Genomic DNA, 5461 nt, shown 5'->3' with positions numbered 1-5461 from the left:
GTCCCCCCCAACATCTGGGACACGTGGCAGGTCCCCCACTCCAGCCAGGGGAAGTAGGGCCTCCCCCAGGGCACGCCACGTGTCCCCCCCAACATCGGGGACACGTGGCATTTCCCGCACCCCAGCCAGGGCTGGAACTACATCGATGACCGCCAGGAGGAGGCAAGAGGAGGAGGAACCCACACCGGCCTCACAGAGGAGGCCAGAGGAGGATATTGAGGACGACGACGGAGATGAGGCCCCAGTGGGCGAATGGGCCGAAGATTTACCAGTGAAGAGAATGCAGCGCTGGTTGATGAAGTCATCGTGCAATGGGATGTGTTGTTTGGATGTCGATCCCATCGCATCAATGCTGCCAGACGTAAAAAAATCTGGCAGCTAGTAACGGACAAAGTCAACGCTGTAGGCGCTGTACACAGAGATCGCAACACTGTGTACAAGCGCTTCAGTGACCTGAATCGTTGGATACGGGCGAAGTTTGCTGCCAGGAGAGCAAAGGCCCAGAAGACCGGCGGTGGCCCTTTACCATCTTTGAGGCTGCAGCCTTATGAACGCCGGCTTCTGGACATTATGGGCAGAGAGGTCTGTGAAGGTATGGAGGGGACATTACATGACACAGACTGGAGAAGTAAGTACATTTTAATACACAACATTCTTACTGCTTTTATCCACATTCTTATCATTTGCCTAAATAACTCATTTCCCCTTTATCATTTAGCTTCTTTGCTTAAGTATTGCTCCTGTTTGCCATTAGAGGATTTTATGTTTCCAGGATTGTTGTTTGTTTTTATAGTAGTTAATTATGTGCAGCTGTAACATTGCCAAAAAGGCAAACGTTTATTAACCATTTCCCTACTAGAACAGAAATGTTTCTAAAGTGGATTAAAAGGGTTGTTGACCTTGATGTTAACTTGAAGCATGTTATGTTATCATTTTAGACTGTCATATCATTCTATTCCAGTCTCTGATTTATAGGAATGTATGGTTGCTATGGTAATTTACATCCTAGCAACCACATTTTCAAAATAGTCTACTGTAGAGCTGATAAAAAAAAACCCACAATATTGTGTACCATAGGAAAACATTACTTTAAGGTTAACAAACCCTTTAACTTCAGTGTGTAAAAGTGTGAAGCAACAGATGTAGAGCCTACAGCACCTGTATTGTCACCTATTACATTCTGTGCTTCTCACATCATTGCAAACAGTTCCCTTGTGTCATGTATTTAACTTTTCAACCTTAGCATCTCCCTTGCAGTGCCGATAGACTCCACATGGACTTTACCATCTCGTTTCCTCGCCCATTACATTTGAGTTATTATTTTAAAGGCTAACTTAAATATTTCCAAAACATGTTGTAGGTCTGTCCATCAGTCTAATAAACAAGTGCAATTGTAGTAGCTTATGACTGTCAAATTTATTTAGCACATTTCTTAACAATTGCAGCACCACCGCGGACAGCGCCACAACCCACGGACAGTGACCAGGACCAGGACCAGGACCTTGATCCTCTGCAGCCCCAGGAAGAGGGTGAGGCCGCAGATAGCCCTAGAGGCCCACAAGCTCAAGGTACAGACATGTTTGTGGCCAATGTAGTTGCTTCCTCAAATAGTTTACAACATTACTAATGTCCAATTTCACATTACAGAACATCGAGCTCCCCGGCGCGCCCAGTCGCCAGCCGTGATACCTGTGGTGCCCCCCAGACGTAAGAGCAATGTTTTCCCTAATAAGCCCTTCCTTTATTTGTCTGTGTGTGTGTCACAAACATGCAAAGCACATTTACTGAGTCCCTTATGCAGCCTACTTTATGTGCCTCTTCAGTGTTAATGAAAAGCAGTAGGTTGTTAAAGACAGATTTTGGATAGAATATACATTTTTGGCATTTCCTTATGCGACCAAAGTGTCAATTATATCAGATTCTTCTGCTGCTCTGGCTCTGCATCTCTCCCTTCCTCTTCCTGTGCCTCTCCCGTTCTGACTGTCAGCCTGAAATCACCATACACTATACAGCGCTACTACTATTTCACTCTCTCTCAGCCCCACTTTAAAATCCTACTGATGTCTTTGTGACTGCCCTTGACTGTTGGCTCTGCTCAGCGTACATTCTCACCTGTTGAGTCGACACTTTTCTTTTTCCTTTTACATGGTCCATCTTGCTCCCCCTCACTCCAAGCCACCCACCGTCTCAAGTTTTACTCTGGCTCCTCATGCCTCATAGTAGTTTTCTCCCTCCATGCTGTCTCTGCTGTCTCCCTTTCCACTTGCAGGTTCCCTATCTGTTCTTGCTCCCACCTCCTATACCACCCCTCTGTCAAGTTTCACTCCCCTCTCCCAGGTTCAATCACCACTCTCATTGTGTGTCTCATACTATCTCCTTAACTTGCAGCTGATGACAAACAAGGCAAACCAAAAACACATATATTTTGACAATATACAGATTAATGTTCTATTTCAAAACCAGTATTGGAATGATTTAGCCCCCCCCCCACACCCAAACATGGAAACACCCAACACCAATTTATCTTCTAAGATTATCTTTGTGAGCTTCCTTTCCCACCTTTGTTTTTTTGTTATGGGTTATGGACATGTCCAATAAATTTAGCGATCTTTATATTTGATTTTTGTTGTAGGTCATGCTGCTGAAGCGGGTGCTGCTGCTCCTGCTGCCGAAGCGGGTGCTGCTGCTCCTGGACCACCACAGGAGCAACCACAGCGACTGGGTGTGAGACATGGGGACTATATAGGGCTTCTGACTACAATAATTCGCCAGCAACGCCGCCAGGAACTCTGGATGCGCAGATGGTTTGCTCTCATGCATGGCTCCTTCCGCGAAAGCATGCAGAGCATGGAGCAAACCATGGAAAGAAACATCCAGGACCTGGTGGCAAGTATTAGAGAACTGGCTCACCAACCACGGGGTTTTGCTGAGGGTCCAGTCCCTGGTCCTGCTGCTGCTCCCCCTCCACCCCCTGTATCTCCTCAGCAGCGCAGAGGAAGGGGGCGTGGAAGGGGACAAGGTCCCCTTCCACGGGGATAAGCGCAAACGTCCCTAGCTCCAGTCTGTGACACTTCTCCAACTGACACTGGCCTCTTTGCCCATTTTATCCTGGCAAAGAACTTCGCCCAATTCACACTTCAGGTGTGACTTTGTCCGTTACCCAGCAATGGGACTGACATCCAAACAACACATCCCATTGTTTAGACCATGCTGCATTCTCTTCACTGAGGGGTGCCATTTTAAGATCTATTGGCACCCTTTCCAATAACATCTGGAAAAGCACTTACAAACATCAAAGTGCATTTGCTCTAACATATTTGTCTATTTATGGTGTTATCAGCACCAAGGTGTGCCATATCTACCATCCATTGGCACCCTTTCCAATAACATCTGGAAAAGCACTTACAAACATCAAAGTGCATTTGCTCTAACATATTTCTATAGTAATGCTGCAGTGTTTCCCAAAACATTCACTTGGGACCAAAATGTTACATGTAAGGCTCAAAGAATTGAAATACTACTCTTTTGCTTGTGTATTTTTCACTAATTAGTTCAAACATAACATATGTTAACATATGCTACCTCTGGCCTACTTTGGCTACCCAGCACTCCTAATAGGTGCTAACGCCTACTACCTCCTCCTCCTCCTCCTCCTCCACCTGTGCTCATTCAATAGCAAGTCCTAGGTGTATGATATGCCTTATAGGCACAAATGGTTGTTACTTTGCACAAGAAGTTATGTTGCCTACCTCTGGCCTACTTTGGCTACCCAGCACTCCTAATAGGTGCTAACGCCTACTACCTCCTCCTCCTCCTCCACCTGTGCTCATTCAATAGCAAGTCCTAGGTGTATGATATGCCTTATAGGCACAAATGGTTGTTACTTTGCACAAGAAGTTATGTTGCCTACCTCTGGCCTACTTTGGCTACCCAGCACTCCTAATAGGTGCTAACGCCTACTACCTCCTCCTCCTCCTCCTCCTCCACCTGTGCTCATTCAATAGCAAGTCCTAGGTGTATGATATGCCTTATAGGCACAAATGGTTGTTACTTTGCACAAGAAGTTATGTTGCCTACCTCTGGCCTACTTTGGCTACCCAGCACTCCTAATAGGTGCTAACGCCTACTACCTCCTCTTCCTCCTCCTCCTCCACCTGTGCTCATTAAATAGCAAGTCCAAGGTGTATGATATGCCTTATAGGCACAAAGCCTTGGTTGTTACTTTGCACTATCAAGCATTGTTGGGTGTCCAACACTCTACCTAGCCAGCACTAATCTCATATTGTTGATGCTTTTCAACTGACCAAATTGTCATATATTGACAAGTGTCATTTGTACATCATATTGATTGTTATATTATTGTTTTGGACACAAGCTTATCAGGGCCAAATTTTTGGATACTGTTTAATGTAAAGTTGGCCATGATGAATCCTGGGGTGCATTATCAATGTCATGCAACAAATGCTTTGTAAAACGTTTGTAAAGCTTTTGCCCTTTAGTGGTCTATAGGGGCTGCTATATTTTGAAATATATGTTGAGACCAAATTCCTCCTGTGCCTTCCAGCTAAGGTACATATTTAATGGTTTTAAATAACTATTGTGTGTTCCAAAAACAAACAAACAAACTTTCTACTGATATATATTGTCTTTTTATTGTTGTTCAACTGTTTTGGATTTTGACAAAGATTGTGTCAGTAAAGCCACTAAAACAGTACTGGGTGTGTTTGTTTTTCTTTTTTGACAAGGTGCTAGTCCAAAATAGTAACATGGGTAATGTCATTTCAAACAAGAAAACAGAAGAAGCCATACCTGTGGATCAAACAAGAAAAATGCATTAACACAAATCTAAACAAATTTAAGAAGCCACACAAAAGCCTGTCATTGCTAAACAAACACTGCCACTTACTGATATGTTTTCGAAAGGTGACTCCACCCAGGTTCAAATGAGCCAAACAGCTGTCAGTTCATCACATCTGTCGCTTGTGTTGAGTCCAATTTAGTACTTCAGGAAAAGTTTGCACATGGAGAGGCTGCAAAGGCACACAAATAATATGGTAAGTTGTTAGCAATATCTTTTAAAATTCCCTGAGTAATTCCTAAATACCTGAATAACGGAGTTTGAGGCGTGGCCAATCAGTCAGTGTCCATGTCTGTATCCTCTGTGGGCAAGTACCAAGATAATAAAGTAGAGTTTGACACACGTGAAGTATAACCATAACACAGTATACACATGTAAATTTGTTTATCATCTCATCATTTTTCTGCTTACAGCATAAGATGTTACAGGAAAGCATTCACTGCTAGGGGCACGTCAGCACATCACCATCAGCAGGCTGTTCATTTGGAAGAAAAGTATAAAAAATTGTTTACTTTCCAGATATCCATTCCAAACAATTTCATTTCACATCAATCATATAAGGCCTAATAATCGAGATTGGTTATAAAGACCTGACATATAACA

The 5461-nt window shown here is 43.7% G+C and overlaps 2 long non-coding RNA genes across 2 annotated transcripts; one reads left to right on the top strand and one right to left on the bottom strand.

Moving 5' to 3' along the window:
• The first annotated feature begins 1267 nt into the window (after positions 1-1267).
• Positions 1268-2689, top strand: LOC121395255. Its single transcript, XR_005962363.1, has 3 exons — positions 1268-1568; positions 1648-1707; positions 2633-2689. It is a non-coding gene; the product is annotated as an uncharacterized LOC121395255 (long non-coding RNA).
• A 2032-nt stretch (positions 2690-4721) lies between these two features.
• On the bottom strand, positions 4722-5219 carry LOC121395254. Its single transcript, XR_005962362.1, has 3 exons — positions 5105-5219; positions 4907-5030; positions 4722-4809 (listed from the first exon to the last, which is right to left on the bottom strand). It is a non-coding gene; the product is annotated as an uncharacterized LOC121395254 (long non-coding RNA).
• Between the last annotated feature and the right edge of the window lie 242 nt (positions 5220-5461).

This window comes from Xenopus laevis, chromosome 6S (genome assembly GCF_017654675.1).
Source record: "Xenopus laevis strain J_2021 chromosome 6S, Xenopus_laevis_v10.1, whole genome shotgun sequence".
NCBI classification, from domain to species: domain Eukaryota; kingdom Metazoa; phylum Chordata; class Amphibia; order Anura; family Pipidae; genus Xenopus; species Xenopus laevis.
The sequence above is the reverse complement of the archived record's forward strand: the minus strand, read 5'-3'. Positions and strand labels throughout refer to the sequence as shown.